Below are 11,418 nucleotides of genomic sequence, written 5' to 3' on the forward strand. Positions count from 1 at the left end.
GATACTACACTTACTGTATTTTTTTTATGTTTTGGCGCTTTTACACAATAAAACTATTTTATAGAAAAAAATATTTTTTTTGCATTGCTTTATTCTGAGCGCTATAACTTTTTTATTTTTCGGCTGATGAAGCTGTATGGCGGCTTTTTTTTTGCGTAACAAGATGACGTTTTCAGTGGTACCATTTTTATTTCTATTTTGTTTTTTGATCGCATTTTTTTCCACTTTTTGTTTGGCAATATGATGAAAAAGCATATTTTTTTGCTCCGTTTTTTATTTATTTTTATTACGGTGTGCACAGAAGGAGTTAATTAGTGTGACAGTTTTATAGCTCGGGTTGTTTCAGACGCGGCGATACCAAATATGTGTACTTTTTTTGGTTTTGTAAAAATATACGGATTTATTGGTTTAATATTTTATTTATTTATTTTTATTTATTTTGTGATTTTTTTATTAATAGTTTAAAAACTTTTTTTTTACTTTTTTTCACATTTTTTCTTAGTCCCTGTATGGGACATTAATTTTTATTTTTCTGATCTCTGATCTCATGTAATGTAATAGACATATATTACATTACATGAGATCTTCCCTGACTGTTTCAGTCAGAGTCTCCTGTCTGGCTACAGCTGCAGCTGAGCCACACAGGACACCATATATGGCAGAGCTGGAGGCGGTCATGTGACCTCCAGCTGCCATAGCAACCCCAGGTCCTGGAAGGACTCGGAGGTCTTCGGAGAGGTAAGTTGACGACCCCCTCTCCTCCTGCTGTCTCCTATATGCCGCGATCACTATAGATCACAGCATATAGAAGACAGCTAAGGGCTAATCAGGTCCCGATGATGTTCCCTGTCAGAGCTAATGCTCTGCACCGGAATCGCAGCGCTTGCAGGACCCTGGGGGTCCTGAGCGCTGCGAGACCACCCACCGTTTTTAAACGTCGGCGCTGCACAGAGCCCGGCAAGCGCCGACGTTTATCTACAGTGGGCGGTCGGGAACCGGTTAAGGCCACATTTACACATTCAGTATTTGGTCAGTATTTTACCTCAGTATCTGTAAGCCAAAACCAGGAGTGGAACAATCAGAGGAAAAGTATAATAGAAACTCGTCACCACTTCTGTATTTATCACCCACTCCTGGTTTTGGCTTACAAATACTGAGGTAAAAAACTCACCAAATACTGATCGTGTGAACGTGGCCTAAATGTAATTCCCCTGCCCCCTGGCTTATACTCACCTTCCGCCACCTTCATCCATTTCCAGCATCGCTCCTGTCTGGCTCCAGACAAAAAGTGACCCGCCTTTTGCACCAGTGTTTCATGGAGCTGCGCAGAGGTTTCTTTTCAATACAAGTCTGTGAGAGCCTCGTTCTGGCCTCGTTCTGGCCTCGTTCTGGCTCTCATAGACAAGATTACAAAATGGCGCCACGGGTCCTACAGTGGTGCTGAAAAGACGCTGGAGGGTGAATATATGATCGGGGACAGTGGGCTTACACTTAAAGAGCCACTTCAGTGCTGAAAAACGCTGGAGTGGTGCTTTCATAAATCCATAGAGCAATATAAAGGCACTTTATACATTAGGTCTCATTTCTTGTATCAAAGCTAAGAGTTTGCCCATAGCAACCAATCAGAGCTTAGCTTTCATTGTTTAAGAGCAGTTAAATAAATGAAAGTTAAGCTCTGATTGGTTGCTATGAGAAATGAAGGCAGCTTCATTTTTAGACAGTTTTGATAAATAAGGCCCATCATGTTTTGATAGCTTTTTTAGGGTCATGATTTTTTTTAAAAACACAACATGCCCTAAGAATGGCACTTTTTTGTGGCGTTTCCCATAGGAATCCCTATATTGCTTTTTAAAATGCCATAAGTAAAACAAGTAATGTATTTTAAGAAGGTTTAGGCGCATACCCTTATTCGAACATTTGTGGGCATTCAGCACTGTAAAGATTGCTGAAGAAAGCTTAGGGGAGGCTATTATTTATTTTACAATCAAGCTTTGACCACACATATCAGGTCTTCATTAGTAAGGGTAGCCTCACAACAGTGCCCCCATAACAGTACAGCAATTGTGCACCCACAACGCTTTAGTGCAGACTTTTCTATAACTGTCCAATCCATCTGAATTCGGTTTGCAAAAACTCATACCTAGGACACAAAAATAACCCGTTTCGCATGTATGAGACAGTCTCTGCTTTCTGCTACAAATCTTCCATATGAGAACATGCCCTTTGGGTTTGGCCAGACATGGCTAATAATTTGCATCTGTTGATTTTCCTGCAAATCAGCTGCAAAATCTGTATGTGTTACATGTGGATTTTGACAAGGTTTGCAGCTGAATGAACTCTTTGCGGGGCTGGATACACCATGGTTGCAGTATATGCAGCCGCATAGGGGTCAAAGAGGTAAGAAGGCCCCATTCCAACTCCAAAGCTGGTGGATTTGTGCATTATGATGAGGCATTGGACCATGTATTGTTCTTGTACAACAGTCCTCATCTGTCTGTGTCCGCTCCTGACTCTTTGCATTGATAATCCTCAGCTGTTCCACAGAATACGCATTCTATTGATTTTGGAAATTTGTAGTGTAACGTGCCAAAGTGCGGTAGTCATGGGCGAGCTGCTGCTCCATGTCACCCTGGCACTTTACAGAAAAGAATGAGCCCTGGCTGGATGTGGGGGCCTTGCTCCCATGCAGGCCGCCTGTGGCCGATGGTGTGGGCCGGTCAGGACTATAGGTGTTAAATTCAATAGAGGATACCTCCGTTCTAAAATACAATCTTTACTGAACGGAAACTTGATAAGGGTTATGCACAAGGGATAGCGTATACAAAGTCTTATGGACGTTTCCTTCACAGTGAAAGCATTTTCACACACATCGTTTCCTTCCTCTGTAGTCTACTCCAGTGCCGGTGTACACACTGTTTTGCCATACTTCGTCATGTGGCACCCCAGGGGTCTGGTTTCCACAGTAACAGCAATGTTATGTCTGAGAGCAGGTGGGAGGTCTCTTGGTCAGGGATCCTGTGCATGCCACACCTCCTGCCCAGTCCTGGGAGGGAAAGAACTTCCCCTATATAAACTTAGGGCTGAGGCAGGGTTAGAGAGTAGAGAAGAAGTAGAGACAGAGAAGAGAAGCAGATCTAGAAAAAGAACATCAGGAGCTCTGTGGGAGCAGTGCTATAAGGAGTCAGGGGCTGGCAGCTGCAGAGCTCGCCCTGACTGAGAAGCTATCACCGGACCCGGAGTCCGAGGCTGTGGGGACTAATCTTTACCCAGCAGCAGAAACCGCCCGGCAGGGGATTTCAGGTCCTCTGGCCAAGAAACCCGAAGGCACGGTCACACGCGTGGGACCAGCACCGCCGTCGTGGAGCGGACGCCACTAGAAGGCCCCGAGTCACCGGCCATACGGGTGAGCACCACACGGTACACTCAGGGACGTGGGCTACTTATACCCGCCTCTAGCAAGGTAGCCAGAAGAGTACAGTCAGTTTGGGAGGCCTACAACTCCACCTGGCCAGGGGAGATCCCATCTGCTCAAGGACTGACCAGGCCCCGATCGCTAGCCAGTACTCCGGGAGGGTCTATCTTTATCACCAGTAAAGACCCTGAATTACACCGCATCGTCTCTGAGTGATTCCTGCTACCCCCATCATCCACGTCGGCTGCCCTGAGGCCATACCCCTCCCGTTGGGGGTGATACTATCACGCTGCACAATCCTACCACCGGCCTCAGCGGTCTGCCCTGCCACGGCAGCTCCTTCGCTGCATTCAACGGGTGGCGTAGTCGTCCAACATCTACCGCTAATACATCGCCGCTCAGTTTGACTCCCTGGGCACGGACCGGGTCACCGCCACGAGACTACAACCCTCAACAGATCCGGCTCCGGGTAAGCTCCCGTGCGCGCGATGCCGCGCGACGAAGGCCCAGGGGTGCGTCAACTTTTGGCGTAGTCGGCAGGATCTCGTGCCCGCAACCACCGCGTACTGCGTGCCTGAAAAAGACTGTTCAAACTTACCAGTGGTGAAGATTCCCGCCATCCGGCGCCATCTTCTGTCTTCTTCCCGCCATCCGCGAAGTTTTCCCGCCATCCGACGCCATCTTGAAGACGCCGCGCGGGAAGAAGAGGGGCGTGGACTCCGAAAGCGCGCGAGAACTGAAGCCCCGCCTCACGTCCGGACGTTGCGTAAGGTCCTGGAAGGAGCCCAGCAGACGCCGACGTCACAGGAGCGCGACGGAAGGCCCTCAACCCTGACGATCCACTGCGGAGCCGCGGCCTACGGAAGAGGATCATCGCAAGGTAGGCCACGGTCCACTAGGGGGGAGGAAGATGTCGGATACGGAGGAGAGCTTCACTGCCTCAACCCCCGCCAGCGCCACCGCTGCTGCAGTCATGCCTTTCACCATGCCCTATATCCCGGGAGCGGCCTGGCTACCCCAGTACTCAGGGGAGTCACATACCCTGCATGACTTTAGAGAAAAGCTGGATAGCCTCTTCCAGGTGTATCCCCTCACAGAAGAGCAAAAAGTGAGCATCCTGGTGGCCCAATTAACCGGGGCAGCCCAAAGGGAGGTAAAGTCCTGGCCACCTGGGGGAAGGACTGTTGCAGGGATACTAACCCGGCTGAGGGACACCTTTGATACCCGCACCTCAGCCGAGATCAAGCTTGGATTCTACGGGTGCAAGCAGCGAGCACACGAGAGTATAAGGGACTATGCCCTGAACCTACAAGAGGCCCTGAGAGCCATTAAGCAGACCGACCCTGACGGCGTGGGACACGAGGACAGGCTGTTGACTGAACAATTTATAGAGGGTTTATATTGCAATGCCCACCGAACCCAGTTGCGGGCAATGGCCTTACAGGACCCTCATCTGGGATTTGCACAGTTCAAGGACAGAGCCATCCGGGTGCTCCGAGAACCGGCACCAGGTGGCGTTGTAACCCACAGACGCCCCACTACCACTTACCACCAGGAGGCGGCACCCTTGTCGGCAGGGCCTGTGGGAGCTGATGCGCAGGCTTTGAACAATGACCCGGCTCCAGACCTGCACCATCAGGTCCAAGAGCGTTGCCGCGCTAACCCGAACTGTGCAGTCTTTACAGGTTTCCACTCCAGGGAAGATCCAGCTGGCATCCGGACCGGAGGACATCCCGTGGCGTCGACCAAGGAGGACCCCACCGGCCAGAGGAAGACCCAGCGACCGATACAACGAGGACGGACAACCCATCTGCCGCCGCTGCAATCAACCCGAACATATGGCAAGGTACTGTCCTTTAAACTGGCACAACCTGGGGTAGAGGGCCAAACCCCAGGAAAAAGATCATCAGGCCCATCGAACTGGCGCGACAAATATGTGGGAGGACGTCCAGTCTTGCCCGTGGTACTGGATGGCATCCCCATGAGTGCCCTACTGGACACCGGGTCACAGGTTACCACTATCCCGTACGTGCTCTTCAAGCAGTACTGGAATGACTCGGATATCACCCGCTACCCTGACGACGACTTGAGTATCATCGCCAGCAATGGTCAGCCCGTGCCACAGATTGGATTTAAAGAGGTGACCATTAAAATCGGTAGAGTCGAATTGGCGGCACAGGGACTGATCATTGTAGACATTGACAAGCGCGAGAGTCACCCAAAGATAACTCTAGGAACTAATGTAATTGAAAATTGTCTTGCAGAGGTGATTTTCCTTTTAGAGCAGGTTGCCAAGAACACCAGCTCCGGCCAGCAGCGAGTGCTCCAGAAAGAGATCCGGGCACTGATGCGACGGCAACAGATAGAACTCTCCGGTGGTGAGATTGGTAGCGTAAGAATGTGTGACCCTTTTCCTATTGCCATGCCCCCAAAAAGTGAAATGATGATTTGGTGCCGGGCAGCTATTGGTCTGAGAGGTAGAGATTACCAGGCAATGGTAGAACCAGTTTACTCAGACAGTAGGCCCACCATTTTGACAGCACGGGGGGTGGTCAATGTACGCCATGGGAGGGTGCCCGTTCGCATAATAAATATCGGGAAGAGGGAAGTGTACCTGCCCCGGTATGCCACGCTAGCCAAATTGTATACCATTAATCAAAATTCCATACAGTCCGTAGAACCCTTGCCTCCATCTTCCCGGAGGAAAGTAACGGCTCTAAGGAAACAATGGAGGACTGGTGTCAGCAACTACATTTGGGTACTGACTCCACTCCCTCACACCAGAGACAGGGAGTCTATCGGGTGGTTCAAGAGTACGAGAGAGTGTTTAGTAAACACCCGTTAGACTTCGGGCGAGTCAAGGGGGTAGAACACCACATCCCCACGGGAGACCATCTTCCCATAAAAGAGAGGTATCGACCCGTACCCGCTGCACACTACCAACACGCCAAGGGGATGCTTAGGGACATGAAGGAGGCTGGGGTGATCAGGGATAGCTGTAGCCCCTGGGCAGCTCCACTAGTCTTAGTCAAAAAGAAAGACAACACCATGAGGATGTGTGTAGATTACCGGAAAATCAACCGTATCACACACAAGGATGCGTACCCCTTACCAAGGATAGAGGAGTCTTTGGCTGCTTTAAGATCTGCTAACTTCTTCTCTACCTTGGATCTCACTAGCGGGTACTGGCAGGTTCCTGTAGCAGAGGCGGACCGGGAGAAGACCGCATTCACCACCCCGATGGGACTTAGCGAGTTTACCTGCATGCCGTTCGGACTCTGTAACGCACCAGGAACCTTTCAACGATTAATGGAGTGCTGTCTGGGCCACAGAAACTTCGAGACGGTCCTGTTGTACCTGGACGATGTCATCGTATATTCCAAGACTTATGAGGACCACCTGAAACACCTGGCGGAAGTGTTCGAAGCTCTGGCAAACTACGGCCTAAAGGTAAAACCCTCCAAGTGTCACCTCCTAAAACCAAAGGTGCAGTACCTGGGACACGTGGTGAGCGCTGACGGAGTGGCTCCCGACCCTGATAAGATCACCGCAATTAAGGAATGGCCAAGTCCCTCCAGTGTAAAGGAAGTGCGGCAGTTCCTCGGGTTGGTAGGCTATTACCGCAGATTCATCCCCGGTTTCACCAAAAAGGCAGCTCCTATGCAGGACCTCCTGATAGGCCAGTCCCGGAAGGCCAAGAACCAGAAGCCGCCCTTCAAATGGGAGAAGTTAGAAGAAGAGTCCTTCCGCCAGCTGAAGATGGCCCTCACGGGGGATGAAATCCTGGCGTACCCTGATTACAGCCAGCCCTTTATCCTCTACACCGACGCAAGTAACATCGGGCTAGGAGCCGTACTGTCCCAGATCCAGCAGGGGAAAGAACGAGTAATCGCTTACGCCAGTCGAAAACTGCGACCCACCGAAAGAAACCCTGAGAATTACAGCTCATTTAAGCTAGAGTTCCTGGCAGTGGTGTGGGCAGTCACCGAACGCTTTAAGCACTACCTCGCTTCTTCCCGGTTCACCGTGTACACGGATAACAACCCGTTGACACACCTGGACACGGCAAGACTCGGTGCCCTAGAGCAGAGATGGATGGCCCGTCTGTCCAATTACGAGTTCACAATCAAATACCGGGCAGGACGCTCCAATACCAACGCGGACGCCCTGTCCAGGATGCCAAACCTACCGGACGTAGGAGAAGATCCAGAGGGATTGGAAGAAGTCGAACTCCCCGCGTTCCACCGTCATGGGACTATCCAGTATTCCCATCGGGTAAGGAGTAAGCAAGCCGCTACGTTTAACCCCTTGCCTCACTACAACTGGGAGGAAACGCAAGACAGTGACCCTGCCGTCCGACTGGTGAAGGAGATGCTCACTCAGCCAGATGCCCGCCTTGACCCAGACGCTCCGGAGGAAGCCAAACAACTGTGGGCTGAGAAGAGTCGACTGTTCCTTTACAAGGGGAAGTTGTGCCGCAGAATGGTTAACTCCCGGACGCATGAACTAATCTGGCAAGTAGTGGTGCCACGAAGAGACGCAGCCATGGTGATGGAGGCATACCACGACGGGGCTGGACACTTCGGATGGAAGAAGCTGGAGTTCCTGCTGCGCGGGCGGTTCCACTGGGTAGGCATGAGGGGAACCATCGAGAGGTGGTGCAGAGACTGTGGCCCGTGCAACCTAAGAAGGAAGGACCGTGCCAGCCAGAAGACCCCCCTTCAGTCCATTGTCACCAAGCAGCCGTTGGAACTGGTAGCCTTGGATCATGTAAAACTGACCCCAAGCAGAAGTGGCTACGTCTACGCGTTAACCATTGTGGATCATTACTCCCGGTTCTTGGTTGTCGTCCCCGTTAAGGACTTAACAGCTCAAACAGCAGCTAGAGCCTTCCAGCAGCACTTCTGCCGTCCACACGGGTACCCGGACCAAGTGCTGACGGACCAGGGACCTGCCTTTGAAGCGGAGGTCTTCCAGGAATTCTGCAATCTGTATGGCTGCCGGAAGATAAGGACGACACCCTATCATCCGCAAACTAATGGACTTTGTGAGAAAATGAACCAGGTGGTAATGGATCTTCTGAAAACGTTGCCCCTGGAAGAACGCAGTCTGTGGCCTGAGAAGCTGCCCGACCTGGTGGACCTATATAACTACATCCCTGTAGGTTCCACCAACTGTACCCCGGCTTACCTAATGAGGGCAAGGCCTGGTAAGCTACCTGTTGACCTGGAGATGGGAGTCCTGACACCCGAGGACACTTCACCGGAAGCAGACTGGGACACAGAGAGGCAGCAGCAGTACCGGAAAGTACAGGAGAGCGTGGAGCGAAGTCTCTGTCTCGCTAGGGAAAGACAAGAGAAAAATTACAACCAGTATGCTCCCGCTGTTCCCCTGGTACCCGGAGAGCAGGTCTTGAAGAGGAAGAGACGGCTCCACAAGTTGGACGACCAGTGGGAGAAGGACCCGTACACCGTACTGCCCTCAAGCCACGACAACCCAAAGGTTTGTACCATCAGTAAAGACGGAGGGGAAACCACAGCCATTGTATCCCGGGATCACCTGAAGAAGTGTCCCGAACAGCTACGGAACCCAGAAGGAGAGCAAGAAGACCCTCGACCCGTAGAGGAAAGGGAAGATATGGTTAGTACTGTGCTCGGAGACTTCCCTCGATCCTGGACTCAAGTCAATGGTGCAGTTGTGGTACCCGTCCTCACGTTCCTCCAACCAGCATCCCAAGTGCCTACGGAGCAACAGGTAGAGCTGGAAGAGCAGCCGGTCCAGGAGGCAGCAGACTCCACACAAGCAGAACAGGAGGATCAACCCTCTGCTCATAGTGAGCCTGCCGTACCCCTAGTGAGCCAAAGAGCCCGTAGACAGCTGCCCAGTTTACCCTTGACAGCTCCTACACCCTGTAGTTCAGGGCCAGACAGTCAACTCCGTAGGTCCACTAGGGCCACTAGAGGCCAGTTACCCGCACGTTGGAGGATTTGAAGTGTTTAAATTGTTTTATTTGTGGTCACCTGTCTGTTACTTGTAAATAATTATGTGTTTCTAGTTATTTTTAGGAGTCCTTGGTGGATTTACCGGGAATCCTTGTACAATTGGTTGGAGCGTAACCCAGGAATGGACTAAAAGACTGTTAAGGACTCGGGGCAGGACAGACCCCTACCTGGTTACGTCTCCCTGTTTTGGTGAAATGGACACCTTTGTTTTCTTCAAAGACTGCACCCGGTTGCGGACACGCCGTAACCATCTTTATGTGTTTTCTTATTGTATTATTATTGTTTATACCTTGTTATGTTTTTCTAAAAATATGTTTAGTCCCGGAGTACTAAATTTCACTAGGGGGGAATGTGGCACCCCAGGGGTCTGGTTTCCACAGTAACAGCAATGTTATGTCTGAGAGCAGGTGGGAGGTCTCTTGGTCAGGGATCCTGTGCATGCCACACCTCCTGCCCAGTCCTGGGAGGGGAAGAACTTCCCCTATATAAACCTAGGGCTGAGGCAGGGTTAGAGAGTAGAGAAGAAGTAGAGACAGAGAAGAGAAGCAGATCTAGAAAAAGAACATCAGGAGCTCTGTGGGAGCAGTGCTATAAGGTGTCAGGGGCTGGCAGCTGCAGAGCTCGCCCTGACTGAGAAGCTATCACCGGACCCGGAGTCCGAGGCTGTGGGGACTAATCTTTACCCAGCAGCAGAAACCGCCCGGCAGGGGATTTCAGGTCCTCTGGCCAAGAAACCCGAAGGCACGGTCACACGCGTGGGACCAGCACCGCCGTCGTGGAGCGGACGCCACTAGAAGGCCCCGAGTCACCGGCCATACGGGTGAGCACCACACGGTACACTCAGGGACGTGGGCTACTTATACCCGCCTCTAGCAAGGTAACCAGAAGAGTACAGTCAGTTTGGGAGGCCTACAACTCCGCCTGGCCAGGGGAGATCCCATCTGCTCAAGGACTGACCAGGCCCCGATCGCTAGCCAGTACTCCGGGAGGGTCTATCTTTATCACCAGTAAAGACCCTGAATTACACCGCATCGTCTCTGAGTGATTCCTGCTACCCCCATCATCCACGTCGGCTGCCCTGAGGCCATACCCCTCCCGTTGGGGGTGATACTATCACGCTGCACAATCCTACCACCGGCCTCAGCGGTCTGCCCTGCAGCGGCAGCTCCTTCGCTGCATTCAACGGGTGGCGTAGTCGTCCAACATCTACCGCTAATACATCGCCGCTCAGTTTGACTCCCTGGGCACGGACCGGGTCACCGCCACGAGACTACAACCCTCAACAGATCCGGCTCCGGGTAAGCTCCCGTGCGCGCGATGCCGCGCGACGAAGGCCCAGGGGTGCGTCAGTCACAGCCTAGCTTGTCACCACAGACCTGATCAGCAAGTTTCTCTACCTGCTCAGCGGTTCCACATCCTGTTTCTTCTACTACTGATGCCCTGGATCTACCGCTCGGGGCCACCCACTAGTCCCGCAAACTCAGTCCTGTTTAGGTCTGTTACCTTCGGCGTTTTGCAAGCTCAAAGTTTCTTGTCACACGTCATCCTATCCAAGGATCCCTTTAAGGTAGAAGGCCACACTGTCTCTTCAGTCAGTTCCAGGTCTCATTAATCCCTTGTCCCTTAGTCTCCTTTTCTCTTAGTAGTTCATCAAAACGGCAGCACTGCTCACAGACACTTCCTATTTCAACTTGAACTTGTCCCTATCTAACTATTCACTTGAAGCAGTCACTTGCCTTCCCACTATGGGCTAGTCCTGAACATTAACACTATCCTTATCCTAATGTCACTTCCTTACTACAGTCACTATCTTATCCTATTTATCTTGTATCCAAGTCCTAACCTATGTCTTACCCTATGCTGTAAACTACTAGCACTAGGCTTTACCTTTACATTACTTATACATTACATTATACTGTCAATTCTTATCACACTGTATGTCACAATACATTATATACTCATTATACAGGCAAATGTCACATGACACATTATATACCAAAAGAC

This window comes from Phyllobates terribilis, unplaced genomic scaffold (assembly GCF_046119375.1).
Source record: "Phyllobates terribilis strain yellow unplaced genomic scaffold, ASM4611937v1 Scaffold_2__4_contigs__length_985480577, whole genome shotgun sequence".
Lineage (NCBI taxonomy): Eukaryota > Metazoa > Chordata > Amphibia > Anura > Dendrobatidae > Phyllobates > Phyllobates terribilis.